This window comes from Carcharhinus amblyrhynchos, chromosome 23 (assembly GCF_965287045.1).
Source record: "Carcharhinus amblyrhynchos chromosome 23, sCarAmb.v2.hapA, whole genome shotgun sequence".
NCBI lineage: Eukaryota > Metazoa > Chordata > Chondrichthyes > Carcharhiniformes > Carcharhinidae > Carcharhinus > Carcharhinus amblyrhynchos.
The window spans coordinates 10,468,158-10,480,557 of NC_137346.1; the positions used below are offsets into that span (position 1 = coordinate 10,468,158).

At 45.9% G+C, this 12,400-nt stretch overlaps 1 protein-coding gene and 1 long non-coding RNA gene across 2 annotated transcripts in view; one reads left to right on the forward strand and one right to left on the reverse strand.

Moving 5' to 3' along the window:
* The window catches only part of akap1b (A kinase (PRKA) anchor protein 1b), a 59,729-nt gene extending 57,092 nt beyond the window's left edge, over nt 1–2,637 (reverse strand). Inside the window, exon 1 of the mRNA XM_080210467.1 lies at nt 2,481–2,637. The gene's annotated coding sequence lies outside the window, so the exon portion shown is untranslated. The remainder of the gene's footprint in view (nt 1–2,480) is intronic.
* Nucleotides 1–12,400, forward strand: part of LOC145357273 (uncharacterized) — a 299,761-nt gene that overhangs the window by 271,018 nt on the left and 16,343 nt on the right. The gene's annotated exons all lie outside the window — the stretch shown is intronic.

Consider the following 12,400-nt stretch of genomic DNA (forward strand, 5'->3'; position numbering starts at 1 on the left):
TGCCAAAACATTGCCATAGGAAGGCCCCAGATAACTTCATTGCTTATTGACCATCTTCTTGAACACCTGACATACAAGGATCTCAAACAGAGTTTCTTGTTGCTTTCTCCTTCACAAACTGTCCGGCAGCATCACCCCGAGCTTGGAGTCCACGTGTTTTGTCCAGCAAATCTACAAGACCAACCACATATTCCCTTAATCCATGCCCAATAAACCTCAGACTTTTCCTGTCCACCAATAGCAGCCAGCATGGCAACTTGTTCACCTCCATTCCTTCCCAGTCTCAGTGCCATCTCCTTTCTCCTCAGTTACTCTCCAAAAATAACAATATTGATCCAAAAGCCCCGCATCAGACTCCGCAACAAGTCCAATTCGCCAGTCAACCCTGGCTGCCATTTAAAATTCAGATTTGGAAACAGCACAAAGTCCCGCCTTCCATTTTCAACCTTTCTTCAGTCTGATGACATTGACCTCCCAAACTGTGACACCTCATTCACCCAACATTAGCAGCTCAAGGCTTGGCAACCAAAGTTGTACTCTGGAACCCGACCCCACTTTCCGAAACACACCCTCCTTGGGTTCAACGTTTGTTATTCTCCTCTCCCCCTCTCCACCCCCGAAACCCATCACCACGTGATGTCTTCTTTCACTGAAGGCCTGTAACCCACGGAAACAACCAGTGAACTTCCAAAATACCCTTTCACAACACAGGAGAAATGAATATGGCTAGTTTGCCATACATGAAGCACAAAATATTTCTATACGGCTGTTAAAAAAATGCCCTTCCCCCCTCAAAATAAAACTGGTTTCAACTCCCCATATGCAGAAAGTAAACAGAAGTTGGAATGCAATTGCATATAAACAGAGAATGCCAGCCATGCTTATCCTACCCTCTTGCATTCACTCACTCTCACATTCTCCCTACACCCAACCAGCAGTTCCGATGCTTGTTTTAATCGAAAGTCACCCTAGGTTGGGTACATGAAAATGTCACAAAGTCGTGTTTGCACAGAAACAAGGTTGACTTACTTTGGGAGCGGCACCAGAAACACAGAACTGATAAGAAAAGGGCATCAGAAAGGTAGCCCATTTTAAGATGGAGCACCATCAGCACAATTAGAGCAGTGATTTCAACATCAAGGGCCAAGATCCTTTGGAGGTTATTTCCGATTCAACCAATTGCCCACTTGTAATAACAAAATCAAATCAGACAAACTTGTGCAATGAAACATTTCAAAATACGACTGAAGAGAATATTACAAATCTTAGCTGAGGCTGAAGCTGTGATTTCCAAGCCAATGTTTCCACCCACAATATTGTTATTTCAAATATTTTCTTTTTTGGCTAAAATATTTTCAAAAAGAGAAGTTACGCCATTTCCAAATGACCCTTAACGCTACTTGTCACTGCATCCCTGATGACGACGTCATTCTTGCACTTTGAAAGAAAAAGCTAAAGCTGAAATCAAAGCAAATTACAATAAGTGCAGAGTTCTTTCTGCAACAAGTCTCTCGCTATCACAAAGTGCAGATCAGGACACAAGCAGCGTGACTGACATGCCCCTTGCCAGAAAACACATGGCCCAATTAAAGTGACTCTGACGAGAATATGGAATTGGGAATCTCACACATACAAATGAGAGGCAACACAGAGGGACAAGTCTTTAACAAACTGTACTAGCGTGAGGGCGCGAGCCCGTGTCCGAGCGGGTGTATCAGTGTCTGAGTGCGTGTATGCATGAGTGTGAGGGTGTGTCAGTGTGACTGCGTGCGCAAGTGTGCGCGCATCTGAGTGTGAGTGCATGTGTCAGTGTGTTTAAGTGTATGTGTGCATCTGAGTGTGTGCGCGTGTCCGTATGTGTATGTGTGTGTGGGGTGAAAGGTTCTATAACCTGCCCAGTAACAAGTCAGTGAAAGACAAACGCTACAAGAGACACAAGCGGTTATTTTTGAGACAACACCCAGTCAAAGTGAAGCCAATCTCAGGCTTGATCTTTTCTGTACAAAGCTGCGAGCTCTGACCTTCCCGCAATGATGTTGGAGTCTGGGTTTGTTCTCTCTATTCCTGTCAGCATGGAGCTGCCTCGCCCCCCTCCCCCCGCTCTGACAGCCTCCGGCTCCCCCCCCCCCACACCTCGGTGAAGGTGAACAGCGGCCGCCCAGTGACCTCCACCGATGGCCCGGATAGTGTCGGTGCAGCCAAGCGGCCCAGCCTCACTCCAAGGCCGCCGCCGCTACACCCCCTACCCACCACCCCCGCCCCGAGACCCCCAAACGCTCCGCCCGACCTTGGGCTCAGCCGTGTCGGGTCACTCGGAGAAGGCAGCGGGACAGCCCGGCCTGGCGGGCGGCTCTCCGGGTTCCAGTGAGGGGGGAAGCCGCAGTGAGAGGGAGGGGAATGGGTTAAATTGAATCCTCCACCACCACCCGCAAGGGCCAGCGGCGGTAGGCCTCAAACAGGAGTACCAGCTGAACACTCACTCGGGGACGCCGGCTTCAGGGGGGTTGGGGGAGAGGCAGGCAGCAGGCCGCTGCTCAGGCCCCAGGTGGCAGTGTCCGTGTCCAGGCCGCTCCGTCCGCAAACCCCCGGCGCCGCCACACGTGTTCCCAATGCACACCGCGCGCGCCAACTCCCGCGAGAAGCCGCCTCAGGCTGGGCCCCGCCCCGCGAGATCTCAGCGCCAAACTCCGCCCACTGCCTGCTCAGCCCTCTTCATCATGCCGCACGCCTCCAGCCCCCGCCCACCACCCGCTGAGTCCCCTTCATCTCGCCGCGCTCCTCCAGCCCCGCCCACTACCGGCCGCCCCGCCCACTGACGCCAGACCCCGCCCGCTGTCGCCCAGCCCCGCCCATCACGTCTAGCCCCCGCCCAACGGGGCTGCACTCCGCCAGCCCCGCCCAACACCTCCCGAGAGCCTTACGTTGCCCCACCCATCTACCCCAGCCCCGCCCACCGTCTCCAGCCATGCGCACAACGCTGCTCTCCTCGGCTGCACTCCATGTCCGAGGATCCGCCCCCCAAAATCCGGGCACCGCGCTCTGCCCCGCCCCCCGCGCTCTGCCCCGCGCTCTGCCCCGCCCCCCGCGCTCTGCCCCGCCCCCCGCGCTCTGCCCCGCCTCCTCTGCTCCGGCGATTTGATTTATTATTGTCACATGTATTGGGAAACAGAGAAAAGTATTGTTTCCTCGTGTGCTATGCAGTCAAAGCATACCGTTCATAGAGAAGGAAAGGAGAAGGTGCGGAATGTAGGGTTACAGTTACAGCTAGGGTGTAGAGAAAGATCAACTTATTGTGAGGTGGGCCCATTCAGAAGCCTGACAGCAGCGGGGAAGAAGCTGCTCTTGAATCGGTTGGTGAGTGACCTCAGACTTTTGTATTTTTTCCCATTGGAATAAGGCGGAAGAGAGAATGCCCGGGGTAGACGGGGTCCTTAATTATGCCGGCTGCTTTGCCCAGGCAAGGGGAAGTGTCGACAGAGTCAATGGATGGGAGGCTGGTTCGCATGATGGACTGGGCTACATTCATGACCTTCTGTAGTTTCTTGTGGTCTTGGGCAGAGCAGGATCCATACCAAGCCACGATACAACCAGAAAGAATGCTTTCTATGGTGCATCTGTAAAAGTTGGTGAGAGTCGTAGCTGACATGCCAAATTTCCTTAGTCTTCTGAGAAAGTAGACATGTTGGTGGGCTTTCTTAACTATAGTGTCAGCATTAGGGGATCAGAACAAGTTGTTGGTGATCTGGACACCTAAAAACTTGAAGCTCTCGACCCTTTCTACTTCGTTCCCTTTGATGTAGACAGGGGCATGTTCTCCTTTACGCTTCCTGAAGTCGATGACAATGTCCTTTGTTTTGCTGACATTGTGGGAGAGATTATTGTTGCCGCACCAGTTCACCAGATTCTCTACCTCATTCCTGTACTCTGTCTCGTCATTGTTTGAGATCTGACCCACTATGGTGGTGTTGTCAGCAAACTTGAACATTGAATTGAAGAGGAATTTGGCCTCCTTCTGCACTGTAGGATTCTATGATTCCAAGCTAGTCCCAATTGCCCACATTTGGCCTATATCCCTCCATACCCATCTTACCCTTGTAACTATCTAAATGCTTTTTCAAAGACAAAATTGTACCCGCCTCTACTACTGGTATATGTACTATTTCCTGGTACACAAAATTAAATGATGTGGAGATGCCGGCGTTGGACTGGTGTAAACACAGTAAGAATCTCACAACATCAGGTTAAAGACCAACAGATTTATTTGAGAGTAAACTCACAAGCTTTTGGGGTTTGCCCCTTCGTCAGGTGAAGGGGAAAACCCTGAAAATCTCACCTGGTGAAGGGGCAAACCCTGAAAGCTTGTGAGTTTACTATCAAATAAATTGGTTGGACTTTAACCTGGTGTTGTGTGACTACTTACTATACAAAATGAAAGGTAGTCATCTTTGGTTATAAAACACTGAGATCACTCCACTAGTCTAATTTACCCTGGGTAATTTTACCCTCCTTAAACCATTGGCAATGAGGCTCACTTTCTGATTACAATCAGTCACTTCACATCACAGTTGCTTGTACAGCACATCATTAGGGAGGCAAATAGAGTGTTGGTCTTCATCGCAAGTGGGGTGGAGTATAAAAGTAGGGAAGCCTTGTTGCAATGGATTATAAAAAGTTCAGAGGAGAGGTGATAAAGTAAATAAGAGAAACAAAGAGAGAGCATGAAAAGAGATTGGCAGTTAATATAAAAGAAAAAGTCAAAGCAGATTACAGTGGATGCTGGAATTGGAAACAAAAACAGAAAACGCTGGAAAATCTCAGCAGGTCTGACAGCATCTGTGGAGAGGGAAAAGAACCAATGTTTTGAGTCTGGATGACCAAATCCGAAGTCTTCTATAGGTGTATAAATATTAAAAGGATGGTTAAAAGGTCAATTAGGGACCAAAAGGGAGATTTACACATGGAGGGAAGGGGGCATAACTGATGTATAAATCAGCCTTTAGCAAGGAGGAAGATGATGTCCAGATAATGGCAGAAAAGGAGGTAACTCAGACACTAGGAGATTGAAGATAGATAAGTAGAACATATTGGACAGGCTGTCTTTACTTAGCAGGCAGCCCAGTGGCAGAGTGATCAACACTGCTGCCTCATAACACCAAGAACACTAGGTAAAAGTACAAAAACAGAAAATGCTGGAAAATCTCAACAGCTCTGACAGCATCTCTGACAAAGGGTCATCTAGACTCGAAACGTTGGTTCTATTGTCTCCCCGGAGATGATGTCAGACCTGCTGAGATTTTCCAGCCTTTTCTGCTTTTGTACCTTTTGTTTAATGTTGTTAAGACATTGAGACCAGAGGCACCCAAGGATACTGAGAGGTACTGGCCATAATTTTTCAGACTTTCTGAGGCTCAGGGGAAGCGCCAGAGCACTGGAGAATTGCAAACATTACTCCCTTGTTCACAAAATGGTACAAATATAAGCCCATCAACTACAGGCCTGTCAGTTTAACTCCAGGGATGGTGAAACTTTTGGAAAGAGTAATCCGGAACAATATTATTATATGAATGTGGGTTAGTTTAGGCAAACCAGTATGGATTTCCTAAGGGGAAATTGTGCTTAATTAACTAGGTGGAGTTTTATGAAGAGGTAACAAAGAGGGTAGATGAGGACAACACAATTGACGTGGTGTACATGGACTTCCAGAAAGCATTTGATATAGTACCACACCACAGATTTATGAACAATGTTATAGCTTCTGGAATAACACAGACAGCAGCAACATGGATGCAAAATTGGCTCAGAGACAGGACAGTATAGTTAAGAAAGCCCACCAATGCCTCTACTTTCAGCAAGTGATGACTGAGCAATGTTCTAATCCTTCATACATCGTCCACCAATCATAGCATAGCTTTTTGCCCTTTCTTATCCAGTAGAAAACCATCTCCTTCATTAGCGTACTATATCTTGTTTTTTGGTATTTGTCGCAGTAACTTGTCTTTTTTTCATCCAGTGGCCAGGCCCTGGGAATGCAGTGTTAATGAAACTGACACAAAGTTAGATTAGTCTCTTATCCTGAGTACACAAGCGCTGGTCTCATTGGAGGCCTTGTTTGTGAATAAACATTTTCCATTACTTGACAAAGTTATTTGTCATAACTTAATTTCCACAGTTGTTATAACTTAATTTCCACAGCAAAGGGAGCTGGGTGTATATGTGGATAAATCACTAAAGGTGGCATGACAGGTGGAGAGCGGAGGTTAATAAAGCATACAGTCCTCTAGACTTTATTAATAGGGGGTAAGGTTCAAGAGCAAGGTGTTTACATTAAACTTGTATAAAACACTAGCGTGACCTCAGCTGGGAAGGATGTGAAGGTGTTGGAGAGAGTGCAGAAAATCTTCTTGAATAATTCCCAGGGATGAGGAACTTGTTATGAAGATGGATTGGAGATGCTGGGACTTTTTTCCTTGGAAAAGAGAAGGCTGAAAAGAGATTTGCTAAAGTTATTCAGAATCACATGGCGTTTGGACAGAGTAGATACAGTGGCACAATGGTTATACCGCGACCTCACAGTGCCAGGGACCCAGGTCCAATTCCAGCCTCGGGTCATTGTCTGTGCGGAGTTTGCACATTCTCCCTGTATCTGTGTGGGTTTCATCTGGGTGCTCCGGTTTCCCCCCACACTCCAAAGATGTGCGTGTTAGGTGGGTTGGCCATGCTAAATTGTCCGTTAGTGTCAGGGGAACTAGTAGGGTAAATGTATGGGGTTACGGGGATAGGGCTTTGAGTGGGATTGTGCTTGGTGCAGGCTCAATGGGCTGAATGGCCTCCTTCTGCACTGTAGACATTCCATGGTCCAAGGAATTTGGGAATTATGGGGAAGGGGGGATAGATAAGAAAATGGAGTTGAAGTCACAACTATGATCTTATTGAATGGCACAGCAGGTTTGAGGGATAGAATGGCGTACAAATGATCACCTCTCTGACGTTAAGTTGATCACAATAGGACACTGAGTGGTAGCTTTATTTCCTCTAAAATCAAGGCAAAGCTTTTTTTGCTTGTTTGTATAAATAATGGAGCTGTATCATTTCCATCAGAACGATTCTTTTCTGCATGAAATCATTCCAGTAATTGTGATGTGCTGTTGGATCAGATCACTACACACATTGTGAGCAAAGGGGTAAGACTCCTTTAGGACTGTCAAGCTCCAGAAATCAATCTCAGTGAGATTATCGGATATAATGGACTGAAGAATAAAATAAGAGAGAGAAATTAATTCGGCATCAGAGGAGGACTTTAGCTTTGAGAGTTCGGCAAGCTTTGCAATATGGTCAACCAGCATCATTCTCACCAAAAATATCATTGCCTTCAGAAATTATAGAATCCTACAGTGCAGAAGGAGGCTATTCGGCCCATCGAGCCTGCACCAACCCAGGCCCCACCCCCGTAACCCCAGATATTTACCCCGTTAATCCCTCTAACCTACGCATCCCGAGACGCTAAGGAACAATTTACAAAGTACAAAGAAAATTATAGCACAGGAACAGGCCCTTCGGTCCTCTAAGTCTGCACTGACCATGCTGTTCGGTTGATTTAAAACTCCCTACACTTCCAGGGACCATATCCCTCTATTCCCATCCTATTCATGTATTTGGCAAGACGCCCCTTAAAAGTCACTATCGTATCTGCTTCCACCACCTCCCTCCGGCAGCGAGTTCCAGAACCCACAACACTCTGTGTAAAAACTTGCCTCGTACACCTCCTTTAAACCTTGCCCCATGCCCCTTAAACCCATGCCCCCTAGTAATTGACTCTTCCACCCTGAGAAAAAGCTTCTGACTATCTACTCTGTCTATGCCCCTCATAATCTTTAGCATGGCCAGTGCACCTAACCCGCATATGTTTGGACCATGACAGGAAACCAGAACTCCCAGAGGAAACCCGCGCAGACATAGGGAGAATGTGCCAACTCCACACAGATAGTGACCCAAGTTGGGAATTGAACCCCGGTCCCTGGCATTGTGAGCCAACTTCTGTGGAACAGTGCCACACATCCAAGTCTAAGACTGTACACATCTTGTCCTGGGCAGGAAGATGTTGCCCCTTTTAAAATAATTGTTTGCTGTCTATTTCTTATGTTCTTTTCAACAACAGTTAGTTACAAAACTGAATGCATCTCCTGCATTTCAATACATGGTTCAAGATGCTCCATCTTGTGGTAGAGGTGTGTAATGGCATGTGTCTGGCTGTGTCGCACAGACTGATACTGATTCCCGAATAAAGAATGACATGCCTTACGCACAGACACTCACAAATTCCAGCTCATACGTTAGTGATTTAAAGAGAGAATTGTTTACATATTTGGTTTCTGGGTTAGTTAATCTCAGTTTCCAAATGCCTTTGAACTGTGGGAGGAAACCCGAGCACCTGCAGGAAACCTATGCAGACACAAGGATAACATGCAGACTTCACACAGACAGTGACCCAAGCTGGGAATCGAACCCAGGTCCCTGATGCTGTGAGACAGCAGTGCTAACCACTATGCCACTATGCCACCATGCCGCCCATGGTCCTCAGCTTATATACTAAGCTGATCTTTCTCTGCACTCTATCTGTGGGCTGCAACAGTATATTCTGCACCCTCTCCTTTCCTTCTCCACACGTACTGTATGAGTGTTATGGTTCGTCTGTCTACCACACAAAACAATATTTTTGATTGTATTCCAATACGTGTGACAATAATAAATCAAATTAAATACTGATGGGAAGTGTAGAGAAGAAGTTAGCATCAGACTCAATAACTCACCACCCCGCTTAAGAGTTAGCAGGCTATAGCATTGTCTTGAGAGTTATCTCAAGCCAATAGTCCCTTTGTCAAGTTACCAGAGGGCACCAGGATTGTTGCTGAGGTAACAGTAAGTGTCTTTAAGCAGAAGGGGGGGGTGCGGGGAAAGGGAGGAGGAGGAAGGAATGAAAACCGTAAGCAGAATGAGTCAGTGAGATTGGTGGCCAGCAGTGAAGTGAGTACGGTCATATATCCTGTGGAGGATTACGCATTAACTCTGTAAGCAGGATCTCAATGTGCTGCTTCCATCACGTATAGTCTGACTGTGCTAATGGGCTCTGTAAATACAACATCAATTTGCCAGCTGTGCACCGCAAGCAATTGTACATTTCTATCCTGGACAGATCTTTCAGAAACTCCTGCCATTTGTTAACAGCTACTGTGCCATTACATGGAGAGGAGATTTTGCCTGGTGAACTGTGTTTAGTTCAGTTAACAGATGCTCCTTCATTATCACAAGAGCATGGCATATTGATTAGTGTAATAAAAGCAAAGTACTGCGGATGCTGGAAATCTGAAATATCTTTTCCATTGATTAGTGTGCTCAGTTCTTGAGGTTATTGCTGATCATATGAACTATTCTTTTATATATTTTCCAATCATGAAGCCTGTACACATTGTTATATCCATCCTCTCAAAATAATTATTAACAGCATTGTGAGTGACTTGAAATATTGTATCCCTTTAGCAGCATAAAGACCAACTTTTCATTGTTATTCCAGGGCTCTTCTTTATTTATTTATGACAACATTTATTTATTTATCACAAGTAGGCTTACATTCACACTGTAATGAAGTTACTGTGAAAATCCCCCAGTCACCACACTCTGACGTCTGTTCAGGTACACCGAGGGAGAATTTAGCACGGCCAATGCACCTAACCAGCACGTCTTTCTGACTGTGGGAGGAAACTAGAGCTCCTGGAGGAAACCCATGCAAACTCCCCACAGACAGTGACCAAAGCTGGAATCGAACCTGCATCCCTGGTGACATGAGGCAGCAGTGCTGACCACTGTGCCACCTTCTGTCTCTGTGCTGAGTCTAATCTTTGTCCAAGTTCTGGAATGATACGCCATTTGGCCGTCGTGCCAGTCCTGGCTATTTGTCATTTATCCTGCTACTTATTCAAATACCCTGATTGATTCCCTGCGCAATCCCTCAATTATAGTTTATCTCAGGCAGTTATTGGTAGAATTTTATTTTACACTACCAGTCATGTCCCCTCTTTTTCTGAAAACATCAGCTCCTCCCTGGAATACGGTTCCGTCTTTTAGCAGTTTGATGCTGTCGTACCTGACAATTCTCTGGAGAAAAGACAGAGGAGATTCACATGAATGTGGCCAGGGCTTGAAAATTGCAGCTATGAGGAGAGATTGTGTGGGCTGGGGTTGTTTTCCTTAGACTAGAGAAGGCTGAGGGGAAACCTCATTAAAGTGTACAACATTATGAGGGGCCTGGGAGTAGACAGGAAAGATTTGTTTCCCCCTCACTGAGGGGTCAGTTACCAGGAGGCAGAGATTTAAGATGATTGGTAAAAGGGCTAGAGCGGACATAAGGAAAAACTTTTTCATCCAGAGGGCAAACAGATGAAGCATTTGAAGAATACAGGGAAAGTGGAAAAGGATCAAACAGGGTGTTGAGAGGGCAAAAAGAGGTCACAAAATGTCCTTGGCAGGCAGGATTAGGGAGAATCCCCAGGCATTTTATGCATATATTAGGAACAAGAAGATAGCTAAAGATAGGGCTGGTCCATTCAAGGACAAAGGAGGGACATTATGCATAAATCCAAAGGAAGTGGGTCCTTAATGAATACTTTGCTTCACAAAGGAGAGGGACAGGTTGATTGATGGTGTCTCAGAGGGGTATGTAAACCTTCGAGATCAAGTCATCATTACGAGGAAGGAAGAGATAGGTGTATTAAAAAACATTAAGGAAGAAAATCCCCAGGGCCAGATGGCATCGATCCCAGATTACTGAGAGCCTCGAATAGAAATCTTTGTTTCCGCGTTGGCTACGGGTGAGGTATCAGAGGACTGGAGGATAGCCAATGTTGTCCTGCTACTTAAGAAGGGTAGCAAGGATAACTCAGGTAATTATAGGCCAGTGAGCATGACATCAGTGATAGTGAAATTGTTGGAGAAGATTCTTAGGGATAGGATCTGTACACATTTGGAACTGAATGGTCTTGTTAGCGATAGACAGCGTGGTTTTATATGAGGAACGTCACGTTTCACTAATTTGATTAAGTTTTTTGAGGAGGTGACAACAATGATTGATGGAGGAAGGGCAGTGGATGTTGTCTACATGGACTTTAGTAGCCAAAAGAGAAAATGCTGGAAAATCTCAGCAGGTCTGGCAGCATCTGTAAGGAGAGAAAAGAACTGACGTTTCAAGTCCAGATGAACCCTTTGTCAAAACTGAAGGGTCGCAAAGCTGAGAGAGAAGTTCTTTTATCTCATACAGATGCTGTTAGATCTGTTGAGATTTTCCAGCATTTTCTTTTTTGGTTTTAGATTCCAGTATCTGCAGTAATTTGATTTTATGGATTTTAGTAAAGCGTTTGACAAGGAGGTTCATGGCAGGCTGGTGCAAAAGATTAAATTACACGGGATTAAGGGTGAATTAGCTAGATGGATTCTGAACTGGCTTGGTCATAGAAGATAGAAGGTAGCGGCGGAAGGGTGTTTTTCAGAATGGAGGCCTATAACTAGTGGTGTTCCGCAGGGATCGGTGTTGAGATCTCTGCTGTTTGTCATATATAAACAGCTTGGAAGAAAATATAGTTGGCCTGTTTGTGGATGGTACTAAGATTGGTGGAATTGTGATTAGTGATGCAGATTGTTAGAGAATACAACAGGATTTAAATAGGCCGGATAGCTCAGTTGACATAGTCTATTTTTAACAAGACTTTTGACAAAGTTGCTTATGGCAGACTGAACAGAAAAGAGCCTGTGGAATCCAGGAGAAAGTGGCGAGTTGGGTCTAAAATTGGCTCAATGGCAGGAAGCAGAATGGTTAATATTGTGTTACAATTGAAAGGCTGGTTCCAATGGGACTCCACAGGGCTCAGTATCAGCTCCCTGGCTTTGTGTCAACGATTTACTCTACAATGTCGAGGGTATGATTAAAAAGTTTGCAGATACAAAGATTGTGCATGTTGTTAATACTGTGAGAGAAATCTGTATACTGCAGGAAGACATCAATGGTCTGGTCAGGGGACAGGAGAGTGGCAAATAGAATGTGAACTGGAGAAGTGTGAGGTGATGCATTTGGGACGACAAACATGGCATTGAAATACACAATAAATAGGAGAGAGGGCCCTTAGAGTGCATGTCAATAAATCCCTGAAGGTAGGACAGGTTTTGGGGCAGTACAGCGGGACAGTGGTTAACACTATTACTTCACAGTGCAAATGAACTGGGTTAAATTCCGGCCTCAGGTCATTGTCTGTGGGGAGTTTGCACACTCTCCCCATGTCTGCATGGGATTCCTCTGGGTGCTCCGGTTTCCTCCTATAGTCTATAGGGTTAGGTGGATTGACCATGCTAAATTAAC